An 8,713-nucleotide genomic window follows, 5' to 3' on the forward strand; every position below is an offset into this window, starting at 1 on the left:
TCTTTGATTGTCAGAGAAATGCAAATAAAGACAACCATTAGATACCACTTCACTCCTATGACTATGTCATACATCAGAAAAGGTAGCAGTAAAAATGCTACAGAGGTTGTGGGGACAAAGGAACCCTCCTGCACAGCTGATGGGAATTTAAATTGGTCCAACCTCTGTGGAGAACACTCTGGAGAACTTTCAGAAGGCTAGCAATGGACCTACCCTATGATCCTGTAATTCCTCTCCTGGAGATATATCCTAAGGAACCCAACATGCACATCCAAAAACATGTGTGTATACCTATGTTCAGGCAGAAGCTGAAAAAAAGTTCAGAAAACACAAGTAGAACCTGAACTGGAATTGGTGTATTTCACCAAAATAAAAGACTCTGTGGTACAGTGGTGGTTGAGTACAGGTCCAAAAGGGATGACAGAGAACCTAGTGGGTATTGTACTGTTATGTGGAAAACTGAGACATGTTATGCATGTACAAACTATTGTATTTGCTGTTGAATGTAAAACATTAATCCTCCAATAAAGAAATAAAAAAACAAATTATGTGGGTGAGATACTTTTATCTATTTATATATTTATTCCCATTTCATTGCACTTATTGTTTTATTGTTGCAGTTATTATTGTCATTATTGATGTCTTTGTTGTTGAGTAGGACAGAGAGAAATGGAAAGAGGAGGGGAAGACAGGGAGGGGGAGAGAATGATAGACACCGGGTATCCTGCTTCACCGCTTGTGAATTGACTCCCCTGCAGGTGGGGAGGCTGCGGCTCGAACCCGGATCCTTATGCCAGTCTTTTCACTTTAGGCCAACTGTGCTCAACCTGCTGCACTACTTCCCAACTCCCAGTAAGATACTTTTAAACCATATTTTTCTCCTGACCTTGGCTCAGACCTTCAGGTATCCTTCTGACCATTTTGTCTGAATAACTCACTTAGAATCAAGCATTTCTTTGCCCATGGGTACTTGCCACTTAAGACAAGCCAACAACTGAAGGATGATACCTCTATAGCCAATTCAGAACTGTAAGAAAGAGAAACAATTAGAAGGTCAATATTACCTTTGCAATAACTTTCTCCAGATTACCACTTGTATCCACTGCAGACAAGAAGTCCTGAAAAAAAATCATTTTTACTTTGCCAATTTCAATTGTAAGGATACCGATTCCTTGGAAAGTAAATTCAGCTTTCTTTCATGTGCAGATTGATCGTGACAAGAGCTGCAGAGTTTCTTTAATGCATCCTTTGACTATATCCCTCCTATAATGCTCCACTATGGCAACCATGAAAAAATTCAGTGGCACAATGGGGATATCCCCTGGAAGAGAAAAGGACAGTTGTGTGGGGGAAAGACAGTGAGCAGATATAAATACTCAGAAGTAACTGTCACTCTTTTAATGGGAAAGGTTTAGCCAGTAGAGCTGCTTACCAGGTGTGTGGATCTTAGTTTGTCATAGTCCATGTAGCTGCAATAGCTTCTCTGACATTATAAAGATCAGTATCTGGATAAAGCTAAACCTGTTCCCAGCATCTAGTTTTTGTCTCATAAAAGTAAATGTTCCAAAAGCAGGTATGTAGACCCCCTAGAAATGAAGCAAAAAGAAGGTGGGAAGAAAAGAACCACTTTGACTTCTCTGGAGGGATGACAAAGAAGAATCCTGAGAGAATTTTAGACTCAAAGTTTTCAAATTATTTTTGCATAAAATATAACCAATTTGAAGGCTATGATATCTTTTGCCTTTTTTAATTTATTGGGTTATTACTGTTTTAAATTCAATAGTTTGTACATGCATAACATTTCCCAGTTTTCCATGTAACAATACAGCCACCACTAAGTCCTTTGTCATCTTTCTTGGATCTGTATTCCTCCTCCCACCCACCCTAGAGTCTTTTACATTGGTGCAATATCGGGTTCTACTTGTGTTTTCCTTTCTAATCTTGATTTTCACATCTACCTGACAGTTATATCATCCCGTATTTATCCTTCTGTTTTTGACTTATTTCACTTAACATGAATTTTTCAAGGTCCATCCAAGATCAGGTGATAACTGTAAAGTCACCATTTTTATAGCTCTGTAGTATTCCAACATATATATACCACAGCTTCCTCATTCACTCATCTGCTGTTGGACGCCTGGGTTGCTTCCAGGTTTTGGATATTACAAATTGTGCTGCCAAGAACATATTTATACACAGATATTTTTGCATGAGTGTGTTGTGTTCCTTAGGACATATCCCAAGGAGGAATTGCAGGATCATAGAGTAGGTCCATTTCTAACTCAGGGTAAAATATTAAGACAAACTATAGGGATGCCATAGTTGCATGTGTATATATATATATATATATATATATATATATATATATATATATAGAGAGAGAGAGAGAGAGAGAGAGAGAGAGGCAGAGAGAGAGAGGCAGAGACAGAGACATAGACAGAGACAGAGACAGACAGAGAGAGGTGAAAGAGCATGATAGCAGAGCACCACTCCAGCACAGTCAGTGCCAGGCTTCACACTTAAGACCTCAGGCACGTGTGCAGGGTAGGTGCTCTACTGCCAAGTCACCTTCCTAAGTCCTACCTTTTGTAGCCTCAGCTGTCGTAGAAAAAAGTCAGAAACATGGCTTCATATCATAGAGACTTCTGAAATTCGAAGAAAACAAAAACACAATTTGATTTATGTAAGTACCCCTGTCACTATCCAAATGCAAGTGCAAAAGACTGTCAAATAGCAAGTCATTCTCATCTAGGAACAAACTGAAATAAGGTCCTTTCTGAAAATCAGTTTTCCTGATTGTTTAACTTCACCCCGCTAAGCTCTGTAAATATGTAAGAAATAGTACATCATGATGTGTGCTTGAAGAATATCTTTCTGGAATAAAGCAAACTGCTCAATTAATTGTAAAAATCCCCCCACCCCCAAACCACTACCTGAGACAGAGATACCAGAGTCTTTCACTACCAGTATGTGGAGGTTATACACAGTTTTTTTTCTGATGTCCTAGAAAGGAAGCACAGGTTGTTGAAGGAGAACTAGTAATTGCTCTTATGGACATTGGAGACAAACTGGGTGGTGGAAACCTACCCCAAAACATGTGCTATGGTAAGCCAAGTACTAAAGGTAAGTCAAAGACTAAGACTTTGCCCTATCCTCTCAACCATGGTCTAAATCATGGCTAATCAATGTACTAAAACTGATCAGGGGATGCGAGGGCTATCTGGCTGTGACATCTGTCACCCCATTGAATGCCAGGTTGATTTGGCTGATCTGCCTGGCTAAGTGGGTGTCCCCTTCCTCCCTCACCGCTCCATGTGTGATCCTCCAGAAGACTTGCATTTGCTTGAAGAGGACGGCCTACCCCGAGTAGAGGTGGACTGTCTTTGGTTGAGGGTGTATGAATAGCTGTGCTCCCCTGCTAGAACCTGATCAGGTATTTCCTCTATCCTGTCATATCTTCATAACCAAAAAATTCTCTGCCTGGAAGCTATGCACAAAGAAGATCCTCCAACCTAGTCCAACTTGTACCCTCCAAGTTAAAATTTTATCATGATCAAATACACACAGGAATAAAAAAGAATCTCACTATCTGTATATAGCGGAGCCCTTTCCAAGTTAGTGCATCAAAACTATTGTCTTTCACGTAGATTTGTGACAGGAAGCTCAGATTTCAGGAAACACATCTATTCAAAAAGGAAATGACCTAGTTGGGACTCAGAGAACAATATTCCTTGCAACCAAATGCAAGTAGAAAGGCTTGTGAGAGCTAAATTGGAAATGTAAGAGTCATGTTTCTTCATCCGCTTACTATACAAATCCACTGTGTGGTTTTGATTTTAAGACTGTAATAGATGTTTTAATAAGAGCAGCATTAACATCAAATTCATTTGACCTGATATTTCCTACTTCTCATTGAAGACAGAGAACACATGCATAGTATTCAAAGAAGTTTTTTTTTTTTTTTCCTCCAAGGCTATTGGAGCTTGGTGCCTGCACTATGAATCCATTACCCCTGGACACCTTTTCTTTTCTTTTCTTTTCTTTTTTGTATAGGACAGACAGAAATTGAGTGGAGGAGAAAACAGTGCAGGGAATAGAAATATAGGCATCTGCAGATCTGCTTCACCACTTGTGAAATGAATCCCCTGGTCATGGGGAACCAGGTGATTGAAATAGGATCATTGTGCATCTCCTTGCAGTTTGCACTATGTGCACATAAGCCGGTGGGCTACCACCTGGCCCCCTCTAGAAAAGTTTCAGGCCTCTGCAATTCAGTTGGACTAGACTTGGAAACCTTAACAGACTCTTGATTTTGAACTACTTTTCCAGATGCACCAATATGTCAGTGTGTCAGAGAATTGGAATATATTTTACATGTGTTTAAAAATATGACTTTTATATTTAAAAATGCTCCTTAAACCAATGAGGCATTTGCAGGATTCACTGACACTGTTACCTTGCCAACAAGCTCACTGCACATGTACACAATGTGCCCTGGCAATGAGGGCTTGTGGCATCAAAGGCTGGCTTTGTGGCACCATTCTCTCTTGGGATTCCCTGTGTCTCTCTGCCATTTCTTCTCAGTTCCCTTAGCAGGTTCACTTGCTCATTTTGACAGCAGTGTTGGAGCTTGTAGAGGTCTAGCTGCACATTCTCTTTTTTCCCTCCATGCCCTCTGCTTACATCATGCCCAGGGCCTTGCTAACCATCACTATGCAGATCACTGCCAAAGGCAAATTCAGAAGCCTAGGTTCCTTCCCCCTAACCCCCTACCACCAACTCACACACAATCACCTTTTTGATCCTGTGCATGCGACTTCCTACCTGAATATCCCACAACTGATATGCTTGGACTGGAGAAATAAATAGCACAATGGTTATACAAAAAGACTCAAGCCTGAAGCTCTGAGGTCCCAGGTTCAAACCTCAGTGCAACCATAAGCCTGCAAAGATGAGTGCTCTGGGAAAAACCACACACAACTCACTCAAAGCCAGAATTGGGCTTCCTTTAAATCTTGTCTTTGAGTCAGGCTTTTGTTCTCGAAAAATAGCATCATCACTTGATTCACTTGCATAGACCTGAACTCAAAAGCTGCTTGGGAAGTTCCTTTCTGCTATATCCTGTCATTTACTCCATCACTGCAACCAATAGATTTTCATTTCCCACTGGCCACTCTCTACATGTCATTCTACCAATTCAGGCCAAGTCACCATCCTTTCTGTCTTAGATAACTCTGAAAGGAAACAGTTGTTCCACGTTAGGTCATCCATTGTTGCCTGAGTGGCCACATGCTTCTCTAGTGCGTGGCCTTTTCATTTTCCTGATTAAAGTTTAAAACATGGGGGGGGGCTAGGGAGCGGGGAACCCTATGAGGAAAATAATTAGTAGAGAGAAAGAGACAGAACCAGAGAACCGTTATGGCACATAAGATGCCATGAAATTATTCTCAAGACCTCAAGCTTGAAAATCCAACAGCCTGGGCCAGCAAAATGCTTCCTTGGACACTGAAGTACTTTGCCATGTGTGCTATCTAGGTTCAACCCCAGCCTCCAACTCCTTAAATGAAATTTTGTTCTTGTGGGCTTTTGCACTTTCTATGCAAACAAATAACAAATACATGAAACAGAGTCCAACATCTTATCCACTGTGCCACCACCTGAGCTGTCACTTAGATCACTCATAAAGGCACTCCTGACCTCCATTTAATTCTCCACACTGCCACCTGAGCCAGTGTTTCCCAGCACAGAGCTTGGGGGTTCACTTCTCTTCTACCCCCTCATTGGGAGTATCCTCAATGCCAACCTATGTGATGTGACTGACAGTGCCCCTAATAACCTGACTTTTTCCTCTCATTAAGCAGACACTTTGGCTGGGTGTTATGCACCCAGTTAAGTGCACATAGTTTTTTGTGCAAGGACCTATGCAAGGACCTGAGTTTGAGTCCAGGTTCCCCACCTGCAGTGGGGATGTTTCACAAGCACTGTAGCAGTCCTGCACGTATCTACCTTTCTCTCTCCCTACTCTAAATTCTGCTGTCCTATTAAAAAAGAAAAGGAAAATATGGCTGCCAGGAGTGCTGACTTTGTATTGCCAGCACAACACTCCAAAAATAACTTTGGTGGAAAAAAAATCACATACTTCCATGTCCAGTCAGACAGCAGCCATAGTGTTGTCTTTCACCTCCTTCCACACACTGTCCACCCACCCTCAGTCAAGTGTGTTTGTTCTCCTTGTTCTCCCTACCAAAGAAAATCCTCCCCTCCTGCTCCACTAATCCCGATTCTCACTTCACATCTCCCGCTTCTTTAGTCAGCCTTGAAACATACCCCACCCTCGCCCTCTGTATAAGTCTTCCTTGTAGTACAGGTCCTGCAACATGATGGCAGAGGCCCTAGTGGGGGTTGTATTCTTATGTGGAATACTTGAGAAATGTTATTCATCTACAAACTATTGTATTTACTGTTAACTGGAAAAAAATAATCCCCCAATAAGGAAATTTTTAAAAAAGCATTCCTTGTAACCATACAAATTATGACTCACACTCATTGTACATTTGTGTTTACATCAGTGTTTACTGTTTTTGTGTATCTCCCCCACTAGGTTATAAATTCAAAAATTGTTTGACTTTGATCAGTTCCCCAGTACCCAGCACATAGCCATACACTTGGTGGTGCTGGGCAATGTACCCCTTTATGACCTGGGACCTGGCATCCAGGCTGACCTTTGTCACATACTGGTCTCCCCAGAAATGTCCACCTTCATGACCTGGGGCCTGGCTGTCAGGGTGGCCTTTGTGACATACTCATCTCCTAGGCAACTTGACCTCTAGCCACACCAAGCCACAGTGTGGGCACTCCAAATGGCTTAATGAAAGGAATACTACCAAAAATTAGAAAGAAATCAAGAAAAAAACTGAGAAATTTGCCCATGCATAGATTTCTTAAGATGCCTAACATCTGGAGTCGGGTGGTAGCGCAGTGGGTTGAAGGGGTGAAGCAGGCTTGCTGCAGGTGTTAACTTTCTCCTCTCTTCATTTTGCTCTGTCCTATCCAACAACTACGACAATAATAGTAACAACAATAATAACAATAAAACAACAAGGGCAACAAAAGGAAATAAATAAATAAATACTTTAAAAATATATATTTTTAAAAAGACCCATAAAATTATTACCTGTGATATTTCATTTCAGAATTTCATTGGGAAAAAAATCAACCTGTGTTTAGTAAGAAATGTTTTAACTATAATCTAAAGGAAATGTGAATACTGGGAAAGTAATTAAATGTCCCACAGAGGAAGACTACTGACAGTGAACCAAAACACCATAGCTCTCCTGTTCCTGACAGCAGAATAAAGTTCTTATAAAAATATGGAAGACGAATAGATGCCAAGGAAGAGAAAGAAGAGATGCCTCTTCCTGGCTTATCTCAAATCATTTAGTGAGAGTCTGGGCAAGAGCCCAGAGACTTAATGGTAATGGTGGTGCCATTCATGAGGCACCTGTTTTGCCAAAAGCTCAGCGCCCCCTTGGGGTTCACTTTCAAACAAGCCTAGAAAGTCTTCTAGGAGATGCTGCTCTGGTCATCTCCCAAACATTAAGCCACTGTTTTTATGTTCACCCCCGCCTTACTTTCCAACAGAGGGGCAGAGAGAAAGTGCAAGAGAAACTGAAGAGATACCTGCAGCACTGCTCCAATGCTCCTAAAGATCTCCACCCTCTGAAGGTAGGAATTAGGGCTTTGAACCTGGGCCTTCCTCACCCCAGTTTCTTAACACAACCCTAGGAATCAGGGATGCCACCAGCTGTGTAGTCCTGGCCAGGAAGCCTGGAGGTGGCTGTGTTGAGTGGCATTGATTGGGCACAGATTTGGTGCCAGTATACAGATCATATCAGAGTTTGGGGCACCCCAGGCTGTCAGAGTGTGGGTTCCCCCTACCCACCCCCAGCCCCCCCAGCCTGCCCAGGGGGAGGGGCACAGAGGGTTGGGTGGCATCCTTCATCTCTCTCCTCCTTTCTTAATAATCCTTCATTTTTCATATTTCCTCCTCCTCTTTTCCCTTTTCCTTTCCTCCCTCCCCCACTCCTTTCCTTAGTTTGTGTTTCAACACTCTATATTCCTCACATGAGCAAAATCAAATGGGAGCTACCTTTCACTCCGTTATTTCAATTAGCATCATCACCTCCAATGTTTTTTTTTAATTACAAAACAGTATTTGTCTCATCACATTTGCAACTTCTTTATCCAGTTGCCCCTGGATTCCCTTACTAGCCCCACCAACCTGCACTGTTGTTTTTCACACTCTTCACTGCTAGCTGTGAATTCTCACACATTAAACACAGTCATGTAAACCTTGCCCAAGGCAATAATTAGAACGTCATCAGTGATAGAAACAGCTGCTCCAGGGAGCTGGGCGGTAGAGCAGCAGTTTAAGCACACATGGCGCAAAACTCAAGGGCCAGAGTAAGGATTCCGGTTCAAGTCCTGGCTCCCCACCTGTGGGAGGTCACTTCACAAGTGGTGAAGCAGGTCTCCAGGTGTCTATATTTCTCTCCCACTCTCTGTATTCCCCTCCTCCCTCCATTTCTCTCTGTCCTAGCCAACAACAACAGCTATGACAACAAAAACAACTACAATAAGCACAACAACAAGGGCAACAAAATGTGAAATATACCCTCCAGGAACAGAGGTTTCGTATTGCAGGCACTGAGCC

The 8,713-nt window shown here is 42.1% G+C and overlaps 1 long non-coding RNA gene across 1 annotated transcript; it reads right to left on the reverse strand.

The window, feature by feature from the left end:
- Positions 1–1,168: 1,168 nt before the first annotated feature.
- Positions 1,169–1,606, reverse strand: LOC132534015 (uncharacterized). Its single transcript, XR_009545734.1, has 2 exons — positions 1,433–1,606; positions 1,169–1,321 (listed from the first exon to the last, which is right to left on the reverse strand). It is a non-coding gene; the product is annotated as an uncharacterized LOC132534015 (long non-coding RNA).
- Between the last annotated feature and the right edge of the window lie 7,107 nt (positions 1,607–8,713).

The sequence above is a fragment of the Erinaceus europaeus genome, chromosome 17, assembly GCF_950295315.1.
Source record: "Erinaceus europaeus chromosome 17, mEriEur2.1, whole genome shotgun sequence".
NCBI classification, from domain to species: Eukaryota; Metazoa; Chordata; class Mammalia; order Eulipotyphla; family Erinaceidae; genus Erinaceus; species Erinaceus europaeus.